This window comes from Echinops telfairi, unplaced genomic scaffold (assembly GCF_000313985.2).
Source record: "Echinops telfairi isolate 266 unplaced genomic scaffold, ASM31398v2 ScPeMD7_7467;HRSCAF=8505_0, whole genome shotgun sequence".
In the NCBI taxonomy this organism is placed as follows: domain Eukaryota; kingdom Metazoa; phylum Chordata; class Mammalia; order Afrosoricida; family Tenrecidae; genus Echinops; species Echinops telfairi.
The window spans coordinates 9,908,287-9,923,931 of NW_022111367.1; the positions used below are offsets into that span (position 1 = coordinate 9,908,287).

At 47.8% G+C, this 15,645-nt stretch overlaps 1 protein-coding gene across 2 annotated transcripts in view; it reads left to right on the forward strand.

The window, feature by feature from the left end:
- CLYBL (citramalyl-CoA lyase) overlaps nt 1–15,645 on the forward strand; it is a 259,438-nt gene that overhangs the window by 155,034 nt on the left and 88,759 nt on the right. The window lies entirely within an intron of this gene.

The window sequence follows — 15,645 nt, forward strand, 5'->3', positions numbered from 1 at the left end:
AGTTGCTGTCTCAGAAACTCAGAGACAGTTCTACCCTGACCTATAAGGTCACTGTGTGTTGGCATCGGCTTGAGGGCAGTGAATGATGAGCTGCTCCACTATGACCTTATTAACATAAGAAAAGAAACCCCCTCGAGTTTGAAACCATGTCAAATGCATGTGTATAGGGTGTAGGACTTCAATATTTCTTGTAAAGGAACATAATTTAATACATAATTAATGTTTGTAGGGAAAGAGGAAAATGTAAGACTTGTTTCATCCACAGACTCGTCATCTGTTAGGTTCCTCTTGCCAATTATGTATGCATGTTCTCACCCACTGCCAGTGCATATTTGTGAAATTAATCATCGCATGCATGAATGAGTAACTGACTGAATAAATTATTGGTCTCCCAAAGACTTAAGGGTGGCATGTGGGACTTGTACAGTTCCTCCTTTGCCTCATGCCTTCACATGTGCCCTTTTCTCTGCTCAGCATCCTTTGAGTCACCTTGAGTAATGTCCTTCAGGAAGCCTCCTAGCATCACTCAGTCTAAGCTCCTTCCTTACTCTGGGTTCTGCATGCGTTATTTGTACTTTTCCTTTTGTGACACGCATCAAACTTGTAACACCAAACAGTGTTTGTCTTCTCATTAGAGTGGAAGCTCCATGAGGACAGAGATGGGGTTTGAACTCCCCGGCACCCCGTCTTGTGCCTACCCTTGGCCACTTTCTGCTCTCAGGGTGGTTGGCCTCCTTGGTGACCATTTTGAATTGCTGGCTTCAGCAACCCGGGTGCGCCCCCACCTCAACTTTGCACATTGTCACACGAATGCCTTTCGTGTCAGTTAAGCCAGGCTTAATTGGAGTTTCCATTCTCTGTAGCCAAATCGATTCTAACTGAAATAGAGCTGTTGTGAAAGCATATGGACTTTGTGTGAATACATTGGGTTTGACTCTGCTTCTAGGGGTATAAACTTAGAGCAACCTGTCCTTAGCTGTGTGGTGGAGAAAGTCCTCTTTCTCACATGAGGCTGATATCTCCATAAATGAAAGTGTGTGAAATCCTAGCGCAGTGCCTCAACAAATGAGGTACTCAACAGATGGGGTGTCCTTGTCCATTTAGGAGACACCTCCCATGTTGATCTTGGGTTCCCGTGGGCTCAATTGCTGAACAATGAAATGAATAGCACCTCCCCCTGGATCTTTTACACGTGCACCCTCAAGTCGTTTGCAGTCTTACGTGGGAGCCAGACGGACACGTAAGGCTCTCATTACAGTGGCGTTCAACAGCAACCCTAATGGAAGAGTAATGTCCAGATAAAGGGGAGGGTTTCCTCCGAAATGAAAGCGTGTTCTCAGAGTACCGTGGACTGTGAGAAGAACAAGCAGATCTGGCTTGGAAGAAATGCAGCCTGAACGAGCCTTACGAACAAAGACGGGAAGACCGCATCTCATGTAATGTGCACTGTCCTTAGGAGGGCAGTTCCTGGAGAAGTTCTTGGTGAAGTAGAGGGTCAGCCATACAGAGGAAGACCTTCAAAGAGGTGTATGGACACATGACTGTAACAGTGGGCTCAAACGTGGCAGCTGTTAGGAAGGTGGCTTTCATCCTGTTGTGCACAGATGGGGTGGTTATGAGTTGGAACTGACCCCACGGCGTCCAGCGACAGACACCAGCATCCACACAGGAAGGTCAGAGGCTTGGTCAAGTGACATCTGGAGGCTAGAGCGCAGGTCCTGGAGCCTCAGCTAGAAGAGGTTGAGGAATAGCTGGAAAATGCCCAATAGTTTCCTCCTGATGAAGAGGTACTGAATATAGAACAGATTTCAAAGAGAAAAGGAAGTGGAATTGTTCTGCACTCCTCCAAAAGGCAGAGTAAGGACAAGCCCCATAAGCTAATGACTCATAGATAAATTGTCACTCAACAAGACAGAGAACTAAGAATTGTTATTAGCTGCCCTTGGCACAGCTCCAGACTCCTGGTGCCTTCACGCACTAGGAACAAAACGGTGCCTACACAATTCCCAGACTGTTGGGTTCCATAGGGTTTGCTTGGACTTATTTTCAAGAGCAGGTCACCAGGTCTTTCTTCCTCGCCCATTTTAGTGCAGAAGATCCACTGGAATCTGTTCAGCATTACCAAGGAAACAAAACCACACTCCCTGCCATCAAGTCCATGCTGACCCATACCGACCCCTGGGGGTTTCTGAGACCGTCACTGTTTACAGGAGTAGAAAGCCCAGTTCCTCTCCTGAGGAGCTCCTGATGGTGTCGAACTGCCAGCCATGCGGATCACAACCCAAGAAGTAACCACTACACCACCAGGCCTCTTGTTCAGCATCACAGCAACACACAGTTCGCCTGTCATCAAAGAGGAGTGGCTATACACAAGGTGCATTGGCTGGCAATTGAACCTTGGTCTTCAGCATGAAAGGCAAGAATTTTACCACCAGGCCACCACTTATCCCTCCTAATATTTTCAAAACCAAACTCCTTGCCATCAAATCAATTCCAACTCACAGCAACCCTATAGGACAAGGTAGAACTTCCCCTGTGGATTTCACAGACTAATGCTTTATAGGAGTAGAAAGCCTCGTCTTTCTCCTGTGGAGTGACTGGTAGTTTCAAACTCCTGACCTTGTAGTTAGCAACCCAAGGAGTAACCACTAATGCGTAAATGGCAGAGAAAGAGTTACCTTCATCAAGGCCTGAAATCACTCCTTTAGCAAGCGCTTGGGCCATCTAGCCCTCAAGGGCTCTCCCAGAGATCTGGATTTGACGTTGAAGTAGACATGTTTGCAAGACAGCAGGTGGGTTTAAAGAGCTTCTCTGGTGGATGTGCTGTTGCGATGGTTTTTCTGCATCTTGCCTCCTATTCCTGACTCCCTGCCCTGCTGCTGCCATGACACTGGCAGGACACCACCCCCACCCCCTCCCCCAGACTGACCTTTCACCTCTACATTTTGTGTCCCTGCTCCCTCTGTGACCAGAGTGATGCTGTACATGCAGGCAGAGTAATGAGATTTGTGGAACTGCAGTGCTGTTTTTTAGGGCGTGCAAGGCCTATCTGCTCTCTCGTCTTTCTGCCTGGCCTACCACGGTATCTGCAGTGTTCCCGTTTTGGCTTAGATTTATTTCACCTTCGAAAGCTTTGGTCCTATAAGCTCCCTGGGTGGGATACCTTATCGACTCATTTTACACTCTGCACTCACCAAGAAGACTAGAACAAGCTAATTTTGCTGAAGAAAATCAGAGGTGAAGGTGCCCGGAGCCCGTTGCGCTCTGGAGACCCTGGCTAAACTCAACAAGAAGGGGAGAACCACTCCTGCTGAGAGAGAGGGGTCCAGAGGAGCGACTTCATCTTCCACATCAGTGTGGCCAGAGTTGACGCTATTCAAGCTGGAAGGAGGGCAGGGTGAGGCGGAGGGCATGGAGGAAGCCCTGTGGCGTGCCTGCAGGGACTATTTCTGGAGGCTTTTGCATCCATTAACTTAGTTAATCAGCAAAACAGGACAGCGGGTGGCCTTATTTTTATGGGCAGGTCTTGTTAGCTGCTTAAAAATTTTTATTTTTATTCCTTGTAACAACAATGAAAACTATTTTTTAAAGGAAAGAAATGATTCTGAAATGACTGGTGTAACACAAAATTCATGTACCTGTTTCTCTGGTCCCCCGGCCTCCGGTTGTTGTCATTGGCAGGGAAATACTGACATGATTGTAGTTATCATTGTATCTTATGTTTTTTCTGCTCTCTCTATTGCTATCAAAAGGTCTTCATCATTTCCAAGTAGATGGTTGTAATTGGTCAGGAGGTTTCATTTTATTTCTGGAAACCATTCCCCTACTGCTAACTGTTTAGGCGGCTCACTGTAAGAAATCATTTTGACAAAGAGCTTCGTGCACAGCAGGTCTAAGCCTGGGATCATCAGATCAACGGGTAGCAACATTTTTGTGGCTTCTGTTACACATTGCCAAAAGGTTTCACAAGAGAGATATGTAAAACTTTTTTGCCCTAAATATTGACGGTGCATTATCAGCAGCAGTATTAGAGGATGCCAATGTCACTACGTTAAGTAGAGCTTTTAACTTTGTCTCGCTTTAAATTATTTTTTTTAAATCATTTTATTAGGGGCTCATACAACTCTTATCACAATCCATACATACATCAATTGTGTAAAGCACATTTGTACATTCATTGCCTCATCCTTCTCAAAACATTTCCTCTCCACTTAAACCCCGGCATTAGGTCCTCATTGTTGGAATTCGACTTTACTGTAAGGAGTCCTAGTGGTGCTGTCAGGTAAGCATTCGTTCAAACTCACCAGCTGCTCTGTGGGAGAAAGGTGAGGCTGTCTGCTCCTACAGAGATTGACAGCCTCTAAAGCCCTGCATACTCCGGTGGAGGAACCTTTTTCTGCCAAGGACCCTTTGGAGACATAGAACATCATTTATGGGCCATACTGCTCAAGCATTGAATAAACTCACCACCGACGGGATGGCCGGAACTGCTTCTCGTTGGTGAGGTGTGTGATGTCAGCTGGTGTTGATGGTCTGACAGGCCTTATGTGGCCCTTGTACAGGATGTTCGCCACCTCTGCTGTTTAGGGTCACTGTGAGTCGGAATCAACTTGATGGCAGTGGGTTTGGTTTGAGATTTTAGACTTGATCGGTGCATTAATTTGCTTTTTTTTTTTAATGCATGTTGAAGTGGTTTTCGGTGTCTTTAGCCATTGTGTTCCCATGCATATTTTATTTTTCTGCCCTTTGCGCAAACCCCGAGTAAGCAGCCTCGGTGTTACTGCCTTCTAGTAAAACCAGACGAACTGGAAGTAGACACAGACGCAGTTGCTGCCTTCGTTGTGTCTTTGACCGGAGCAAGTCTCAGGTAATTTCATTAACCCTCAGCAACACACAGCTCGCCGCTCGTCGAAGAGGGGTGGCTGTCCACGAGGTGCATTGGCTGGGAATTGAACCTTGGTCTTCAGCATAGGTGGCAAGAATTTTACCACCAGGCCACCACTTATCCCACCTAATACTTCCTCATATTTAGCAATAGTGACCATAGTAGTACCCACCTCATTGGATTAGAGCAAGTATTCCATGACTCATATATCTGAACAGTGCCTGGCACACAGAATGTGCTTCATTAATGTCAGATAACCCGCCACCAGTGAGTTGATTCCACCTCCTAGCAATCTATGGGACAGAGTAGAACTGCTCCTTAGGGTTCTGGAGGCTGTAAATCTCTACAGAAGCAGACTGCCTCGTCTTTCCCCTGCAGAGCAGCTGGTGGGTTTGAGTCACCAACTTTACAGTTAGCAGTTGAACGCTTTAACTATTGCATCACCAACTCAAAAAGCAAAAAGAAATGCATTGCACTGGAGTCAATGCTGACTCATTTAGTGACCCTATAGGACAGAACAGAACTGTCCCTGTGGGCTTCCGAGATTGTAAGTCCTTATGGGAGTAGAAAGTCTCATCTTTCTCCAGAAGAGTGGCTGTTGGTTTGGAACTGCTGACCTTGTGGTTCGCAACCCAACCCATGCACGACCAGGGCTCCTTCAATGTTAGCTGTCTTTGCAATGAATGTGTAACTTGTTCAGTTACCTAGCTGTCTTCTGCCCTTCTTTTCTGCCATCTTCTGAATGTTCTGTTCCATTTCCTCTCTCTCCTGAGTCATTGAATTGCTGGGAGTTGGGTAAGGACAGTGTGGGTGCAGGGCCAACCCTGCCGTCTTGTTCACACTGAGGCATGACCTGGTCTGACTAGATATTTGTTTCCTCTAGATGTCTGTGTTTATATTCTGATGGCAAGTAGATAGGTGGACTTGCAGGTTATGGGCCTGCAAAGATGTGCCCATTAGCCCACTGCCGTCCAATCCATTCCAACACATAGGACAGGGTAGAGCTGCCATGTACGGTTTCCAAAGCTATAATCGTTATGGAAACAGACGGCCTCATCTTTGCTCCCACAGCGTAGCTAATGCATTCAAATCATCAGCCTTCCAGAGACTGAGTGAGCGATTTAGCCACTGTACCTCCAGGGGTCCCTGAAGGATGAGCAGGGACCCATGTTAGCGACCCTAGGGTTGCTAAGGTAGCATGGTCACAGTTCTGTGGACCTTCCAGGAAGAAAGTATCCTGCCCCTGTGAGCCAGCCAAGGCTCCACTGTAATTCCTGAAATGGACTGGCTGCTGCAGAGCGAGAGAACGGGTAGAAAGTACCTCATTTATGCAGGACCCAAGCCTGCAGAGGCCCTGTCTGTGTGTTTTCGTAAGGCGACGCGGGGAAACTGTACAACCTACTCCAAGACCATATTCATGGCAAAGCCCTACTCTCCACTGCGTCCATAGGCCGAATAGTTGTCATTGTGTATGTGTTTCTACATGTAGCACATTGTCTATTTTGATAGTCAGAAGAGCTTCCTTTTCCTGCACACCTATTTCTCATCCTTTCTTTTGTCTCCTTTGGGGTGTGTTATAATTTTCCATAGTTTCCCTTGAACGCAGACCCATTACTTGCATAGCACCTTTGATTCTTGGTGAGATGCAAACCCCTCCTCCTCTCCACCATCCAGAGGCCCTTCTCCTCTGTGCTCCCAATAGTCACGCTCAGGCCCCCCAGTGCGGGCATCAGGCCTTGACCGTCTACATTGGAGACAGGGTGCAGTTAGTTAATATTCCACTCTGTAAGAATTGGGACCCAGCCCAGATGATTATGAAGAACTAGTTGAAAAAGGTTAGCCATGAACTAGCTAAAAGGACTATAACTCAAATCAGAAGAATGCACGAAGGCATGAAGGTAGTTTATCTCCCGCAACCCCTATCCCCACCCCCGCCGGTAAGTCTAGAATGTAATTTAGAGTCAAGCAAAGTGCCGCCTGTATCCAAAGGACACAAACTTAGAAGGTCCCTGTTGCCATGACAACCACACAAGGGCTCAATCTATCCTCTTGGCAGAGGGTAAAAATCACCCAGGCCTATGGGTGCTGAGACAAGATTTGTGGCCCCTAAGCAATTCAGTCCCCAGAGATGGTCGCTGTAGGTTACAGATTTATAAGCATGTAGACGTGTTTGTGAATGTTTGCTGGTCAGGTCAGACATTCGAAGCAAAATGAAAACTCTTTGAACGCCATAGAGTTTGAGATATTTCCCGAAAAGGACAAAATCAAACTCACTGCCCCTCGTGTCTGTTCTGAGTCAGGCTACCCAGCAGGGCAGAGCAGAACTGCCCCTGTGGGTGTGAGACTGTAACTCTTCATGGCAGGAGACAGCCTCATCTCTCTCCCCCAGAGAGCCCAGTAGTTCCAAACTGCTGACCTTGTGGTTGGCAGCCCAGCGTGGCAATAGCCCTTTGTTTGCTGCCCGAGGGCAGTTATTGTGCCCCGGGGAGCCCACACTAGGCTATGTTGATTTTGAAATTAATGTTCCATTCATTAACATTAGACATTGAAAATTCAATTTTCCTGAAATTCTATAAAATTGACCGAGTTGACTATGTTTGAGCAAGTTGGAATCTCAATCCATGACATTTGTAATTTAAATTCACTAAACATCTAAAGGAGCGCATGCACACATACGCACACGCACGCAAGCGCGGGAGGGAGAGATAAATAGCTAATGCAATGGCGATTTCTCTGTGAACGTGGAAAGCCTGTTCAACGGCATATTTGACAGCTCACTCAGAGTACTTATTACCCCACAGCGCAGGTACTGCTGGGGCCTGGCGGTGCAGTGGTTATGTGTCGGGCTGTCACCAAAAGGTCAGCAGTTCAAGACCACTAGCCACTCCTCAGGTGAAAGAGGGCTTTCTACTCCAGTGAACAGTTAGAGCCTTGGAAACTCCGGGAGCGGTTCTACCCAGCCCTATCCGGTCATTATAAGTCAGCAGTACCTGATGGTTGGCGTGGTTTTTTACAGGCACAGGTTCATATGTGGGTTTCTCCCACCAGGGCTTTCATTCCTTGTGATCACAATCAGCTTTGCATCCAAAGCACCTAGCAGAGCACCAGGGGCACAGAAGACACTGGGCAGATGGCGAAGGAGGCACGGTGGGGGGTGAGAGTCTTCAATGTATCTGGGAGCTCTGCTTGCTTACTTTTTCACACATAGCTCCTCTCCTCATTACCTGTGACCACCTTCCTTTTGAGATCTGTCAGGATACTTGCTCGAGGAAGCCATCCACTGTTTTAATGAATTTTACGAATACATTCATAATGCACAGGGTTTCACAAGGACACAATTGGGACCCTCCTTTATCTTCTCACTTCCCATGGGGGCCTTCGTCCGTGGTCTGCAGGTGCTCCAGGTTCACACCAGGTGCTCCGTGCACATTTGCTCACGTGCTGTTCCTTTTGTGAGGGCCTTCCGGATGAACCCAGTGTCCCACACGAGATCTTTTGCCCTGCCGTACTTGTCTCTGAAATCCAGAGGCACTTCCTTGGGTGGCGGGGTCATCATCGTAAGTGCGGTAATAAGGAAAGAGAGGATTTCCGAGCATCCTGTGGACTTGAAGGAAGCCCCTTTCTGCAAGACCAGAGCTGTGTCTTCGTGCATAGCTGCCTGGTTTGGCACCTTTCCGCGGTGGCGGGGCAGCTCCTGAGAGAAGAGAGGGATGGCTGTAGGCCCGTGGCTGACATGCTGCTAGCGATGAGCTGTTGTCAGCAATTATGCCCTCCATCCAGGGTGTGACGGCTGGCACCTCTGGTAATGAGATGGTTCCCAGGGCTCGAGTGTGTAAGGCTCAGCTGGCTTCCTCTTGGGCTTCGCTTGCTGCTCTCCTTGGCAGCGGCAGCGTTTACTGACATTATTTCCGAAGCGACGTGTTCCTCCTGGCCAACACAAAAACTCAGAGAAGACATGCCAGGCTGCCATCGGAGGAGGAACTCTGGAAGCTGGATGTGCCCTCCCAGCAGCGTGAGGCCTGGGAGGGGCATGGGCTCCCTCCTCTGAACCAGAGCGCCCAGAACCCCCAAGAACAACCAGGCATGAGTTTCGCTGGTAAATGGAAATTTCCATCCGGGATTAATGTCACTGGTGCAGTTGTCATGCAAATGAAAGGCATGATTCTTTCTATAATTCATCGTATGATCCCTACAGAACCACTAACCGGTGTTGGCAGTGGTGAGCAAAGGAAAGGACTGTCCCTCAAAGACAAGGAGAGACCTCAGTTGAACGCAAGAAAACAAAAACAAAAATTCAAACTCATTACCGCCAGTCAATTGTGATTTACAGCCACCCTATAGGACAGACGAGAACTGCCCCGTGTTCCGAGACTTAAACTCTTGGTCTGAATATAAAGCTTTGTCTTTCTCCCACAGAGACCAGTGGTTTCGAACTGCTGATCTTGCAGGTAGCAGCCCAGTGCATAATTGCTATGCCACCAGGGCTCCTCAGTCCAGCAGTCACTCAAATAAGCACACAGATGTGGATTGTGGTAAGTGGTGAGGAGGGAAAGTACTACGTGCTGTGAGAGGACAGAACAGGACTCCAGTCTAGAGAGAAGGAGTCTCTATGAAATGATATTTAAACTGCATCTGCAGGATGAGCAGCTGATAATTAGACTCATTCAAAATGAAGCTGGGAAGTGGGGCGGAGGATGAGCTTTCTGGGCAGAAGGAGAGGCATGGGCAAAGGCCCAGGAGCAGCAAGAAGCTTGGTATTTCCAAGAATTGCAAGAGGGCTAGTAAGACTGGAGATTCCCAAGTCCAGGGAGGGCCGAACAATTGAGGACAGAGAGGCAAGGGGGCGAGGTGGTGCAAGGCTATGGTAAGGATGATGCAAAGACACTTGGAGCCTCAGTAAGAGAGAGAGAGAGAGAGTGTGTGTGTGTGTATGTGTGTGTGTGTGTGACAAATGAGATTCTGGAAGCAGCATTGAATGGATTCGTGCAGGGGAAGAGGGATAGGGAGGCTAGGTGCACACTGTCATAATGGGCAGTGAGAGGCGGGCAGGAGGTGGTGACTACAGAGACTCTGAAAGAGGAAGGCAGAAGAAAAGGCGATGCACTCGAATTGTGATGTTGCTGAAGAAGTGGAATCTACCATGAACGGATCCGTTGTAGAAGCAATGCGCCACAATGCCCCTTAGGGCTTCCTGCAGATATCATCAGGAAAGACCACGGGCCACAGAAGGACATCTCATTGAGATGGTTTGATAGCGTGACCACGACACCAGCAAACCAGCAATCGTGAAGACGGCCGAGGACCAGGCACTGTTAGTTCCGTTCAACATGTGGTTGCCACACATCAGTCAGCTTGGCAGCATCTAACGACTCTGTCAACGAGGATTCTAATCCATTTCTGACTTCTGCACACATACTCACTTGGTCCGCTCCAAAAGGCAGTAATGGGTTCTCCTTAGAAGGCCTTGTATTTTCTCTAGGTATAAAATTCCATCCTCCTATCTCCGTGGAGAAGTGCCCACAAGGAATCAATGCCTACATTTCTATGCCCGGTGAAGACAGTCATGTAGGAGAGCCATGTGTCCATCCTCCTCATGAACACCGTCACCACTCCGGTGCCCCTTCCAAAACCCACACAGCCAGGCCTGTTAGAACCCCCAACATGCCCTGATTGCCAGTAATCCCAGAGCCAGCCAAGCAAGGTCACGTTTATAGGACTCCCTCCCTACGATAGTCCAGAAAACAATAAAAACAGTTGCAAACCCTGCTGCGGTACAGAAGCCCACTTTGGAAACCAGGGGGTCAAGTGCCCATTATCCAGGTAAGCAGGCTCTCCCTAGGAGACCGAAATGCATGTTAACATGCCAAGTGAGGAAGGGCTGGGAAACCATAGAGGCCACCTGGGAAAGGAGGCCTCAGCCAGGCAGTACTAATAAAACTGGACAATGCCACAGCGCTGGGATGGCTAAGCCAGGAGTGGGGGAAGGACAGGGCGGTGGGAGTAAGGGCCTCCTTTCCTCCAAAATCAATGTCCCTGTTAACTTGAGCAGAAGAAAATCCGACAGCTCTGGAAACCTGCCCATCTGATGAGAAAGAGGAAGCTGAGAAGCAGTTGGAGCCAGAGAAAGCCCAGAAGTGCCGGCAAGATCAGTTGCCCATCAGGGACTTGGTGGCACGGCCTCTCTGCTCTGTTTTTACTGATGCCCAAGAGTACAGATGGTGCTGCCAAGATCCGCCATGACCTCATCAGCTGCCCCACAAAGCAGCCTGTCTTCCTGGTGAACCTAGCTACAATTGGTAGCTAAAATGCCCAAGAAGCAAACAGGGCAGACTACTTCTAAACCCAAGTTATCTCAGGTAGGTACAGTTGGGGCTGTGTTTATCTTTGTATTTTCTACTTTACACAGAACTCGGAGACAATAGTCATGACGAAAGGGCATGTTAAGGAAACTGATGAGTGTCATGCAGATTACAGTTGTTTATCAGGACACGTTACAAAGTTCTTTCAAGTCTGTTAATAAAGGCCCAAAGGGGCGTACCACTCTACCAGAAGCCTCAACCTGAAGGCACTCAGCTTAAGCTCCGTGGGTCAACAAACCCAGCACCCTGAATTCAGTGGCCAGAGGCACCCCACTCCAGTAAGCCTCAGCCCAAAGACTTTCAACTCTATTTCTATGAGTCAGCAAGCCCAGCTTCCCATATTAAATGCTCAGGGGCACCCCACTCTGCAAGCCAGCCTCCTGCACGAAAGCATTCCGCTTCGCTTGCTCTGTGGGTTGGAAAATCCACACTCTGTGCCATGCTCTGGCGCCTGGCTCCGCTGCTGCGCCTCAGCTGTCACAGCAGTCTTTTGGATCCAGGAGGTCCACTGTGCAGGGATCTTGGGTCGCGAGTGCATCCAGGAGGTCCACTGTGCAGGGATCTTGGGTCGCGAGTGCACGCTCTGCTGGTTCTTGCTGATCATGAGATCTCACCTCCTGCTCCTCAGTGGGCTCATTTTATCCTCAGTGGGATGGTATTCCAGGGAATCCTGGGCACAGTTACTCACAGGGGAATGCTCACAGTATCTTCCCCTAGCTTCTTCTTCCCAGACCCCTGTAGGACAAGACCCTTTGGTGAGAGTTGATAACTTTGGCTAGAGATGCCACATATTAACCATGTGAATACTGCCCCTGCAGGAGTACCTGTTTTGTAATCTGGAGTATAAGTGAGAGGAACTGGAAGCAGAAATGACAGAGAAACTGAACACCCCATGAAAAGATACAAAAGAAAAGCCATCCTCCTTATTGATAAAGTATTGACACTAGTCAATGTTTATTTCAGGCCACTTGCAGGAGGGGAAAAGTATGACCTTACAGTCATTTATTCACGATTCCCAAATCCAAAAAATTCTGAAAACGGCAAGCTTTATTATAAAGCTCGCAGCAGACTTACTTGGCGAGCAACAAAACCCGGCCTGAACTAGTGAGACTACTTATAGTCACTATTTTCCCATCGGCACGCCTCCTTTGCCTGCGCTGTGCTGTAGATGCATGTGTTTATCTTTGGGGTGTGTCTCCCGTTTAAGGCCTAGGTGATACAAAGCCAACCATGTGGATGCCATTCTACTTTCCTAAAGCTTAAGAGAGTCTTAATTCCAAAGCACATTTGACTCTAAAGTCTTAGACTACATTCTAAATTTGTATTGTTAGGAATTACGTTTTAGTAGAAAAAGCAGGACATTGAAGAGCAGACAAATAGACCCTTTTGCCCTGTAAATATTTCGTAGTCCATGTAGGTATTTGAGACTGATGGAATTTCATAACTGACCTTTTATATATGTAGAGTACAGATTTCAATGGAGAGAGCATTGAAAAACCGTGGGTTTGAGAATCAGAATTGATCATTAGTAATTATGACTACATCGTAACTGCCAAACCACTGATTATCAGAGCCTGGCCAACTGGACACTTGGTACACAACCTTAACTCTCACAATGATAATTGTGAAGTATTCCGTTGTTTGGAAATAGGGTCAATGACAACATCAAGTCACTGTGTAACACTTTTTTTTGCCTGACCCTCATCCAAAGATGAAAGAATCAGACAAATAATTTGGGATATGTATTGAATTATACTCCCTCCACCATAAAAAAATTACATTGAAGTCCTAACCTCAGCTACATGTGAACATGACTATCTTAGACTAGGTTCTGTAGAGAAGCACAACCAGGAAAACTGTGTGTATGTGTGTGTATTAGTCTAGGTACTTCGGAGAAACAAATACACAGCAACTCATATATAAGAAAGAGTTTTATATAAAGAAAATGTGCATCATGAAAACATCCCAACCCAATGCTGCCCAAGCCCACAAGTCCAACATTAACCCATTAACCCAACACTAGTCCACAAAGCCTCCACCTCACAAAACAGAGGCAATGATGCCGACTGCAGGAGGAAAGCTGAGTCAGTGAACAAACAAGCATCACGGCACTAGCAGGGGTCTCCACACGGCTGCTCCAGCACTCAGGGCTGCATCGGGATAGGTCCATGTAGTTTCTCCTTGGGGATGTCTTGTAGGAAGTCAGTCTTGCAAGCTGAAGCAGGGAACTGCTAAGGCAGCTGCACCCAGTCCAACCATCACAAAACAAGAGACCCGAGACCTAGAAAGGCGAGGCTCACCACCCATTTATCCCTCCGCCTTTCAACCAGCCCCACATGTGATTATCGGCCAGGCTGGCACAATTAACTAACTCAGTGTGTATTTATTTTTCTCAAGGAAATGGTTCACATGGTTGTAGATATTAGAAGTTCCAGATTTCTGACTGGATACTTCCCTGACTTAGGTCACTGCAGAGGCTGAATCAACCAAGGTCAGCAGGCCGACAGCAAGCTGCTGGCACAGAGACTGCAAGAGGCGAATGACTCTCAGGATTGTCAGGCTGCTGGCTTAAGACCAAACAAACTGGAGGTCAGATAATGATGAGCCAGAGGCAAGATCCAGATCCAGAGGAAAAATACATAGGCCACACACTCCAAGGAAACTCCCTTTGTTCAATTGATTGGCTGCACATAGAGCAGCAGTTCTCAACCTGTGGGTCTCGACCCCTTTGGGGGTCAAACGATCCTTTCACAGGGGTTGCCCGATTCATAAGAGCAGCAAAGTTACAGTTAGGAAGTAGCAATGAAAATAATGTTATGGTTGGGGGTCACCACCACCTGAAAGGAGCATGGCGCGGCCTGAGGAAGATTGAGAACCACTACCTTAGAGCCTTCAAAGAGAGCATGGCACCCACGGCCAACCCTGCGTTCCAACTTTCAACTTTGAGAACCGTAAAACCAATTTCAGCTCCTGTCAGCCACCCCGTGTGTGGTATCTGCTTACAGCAGTCCTGGGACACTAAGACAGTTCCTAAGTTCTCTTCCTGCTTTCCGATTCTATGCAACTATATGAAAGGGTTCAGACTCTGATTCTATAGGAAGGATAGAGGACAGCGCAGCAAGGTGGGCAGAACAGACCTTTAGTCTCAGGATGGGGCAAAAGCAAGACCGTTGTCGCACGTTCTGGCCTCTTCAGATGGAGGAAGAGAAGGAAAGCGCTCCACTGGGGTTCAATGAATCACCCTACCAGTTACCAACTCCTCACAGACCCGCAGCGGCTGGATGATCAATAACCCCGGTCCCCTGGATGGCAACCGCCCTGGCTGTGCACGCAACCAAGGAGGGTCCCTGTCGTGCCAGGGCTGTGACATTACATTCTGCTGGAAATCGATTTGGCTCTGTTTCATGCATACCTAGCAGATTTCCAGATTGTGAAAATGAATGTTTTCTATGCGCGTGGCTGATTTTTGCAGGCATCTGTTCACTCATCTAAACCTTAGTTACATGCTGCTAGGAGAATGGAAGGCTATAATTTCAGCTCTTCCAATCAAGAGGGGTTAAAGGCATCCTGATTTCTGCTGCACAGCCCCACACCAAAATGGTGAGCCAGGCCTCTGACTGCTATCTTGGGGGATGGATGGATGGATGGATGGATGGATGGATGGATGGATGGATGGATGAGGCAGTACATATTTCATTCTGCTTTTGCAAATGGTCTTGACCTTCCTGGGAGTCCCCTGCCTGAGAACTTGGTCTTCTGAATATAAATAGCCAGTGGAATGTAAACATGAGTGCGGACCCTATCATTTTCACATGTCATTAATAACCCCTTACTGGCTAGGCACTTTGATGGTTTAGTTGACAGTGCTTTCTTCACATGCCGGAGGTCAAGTGTAAGAATAACAATACTCTCACTGATTTAGCACTTTGCATTTCCAGAATGCTTTCATCACCCTTAATTAGTAAACACAAATAAGTTCTGCTAAATTTACTCACAACTGCACTCCAGTGCTCAGGAAGCAATATGCGCTCGTGATTAATAGGCTGGACTTCGGCACTGGACAAACTCAAACTGGGGCTCTGATTCCGAGTGGCAGGCCTCCGTGTCCTCATCTGTAAAATGGGGGTAGTGGTAGGCTTCCCACCCAGAGTGTGAGGATTAAATGCGAACGTGCTTATCAATAGTGCACCTGCCACATAGTAAGTGCACAGTGTATATCTTAGTTGTACACTGGATGTTGGCTCCTTGGCTGTTCCCAAGCCCTCGTATGCTAGAGTCCCACCATCTGCAATAAACTCCTTAAAATGGAAGCATCCATAGACCATCAGACTGGCCAGGTTGCTACCACCTTCCTGGGTGTTCTTCCCCCTCCCTCTCAAAGCTCTCCATCTTTCTCCCCCC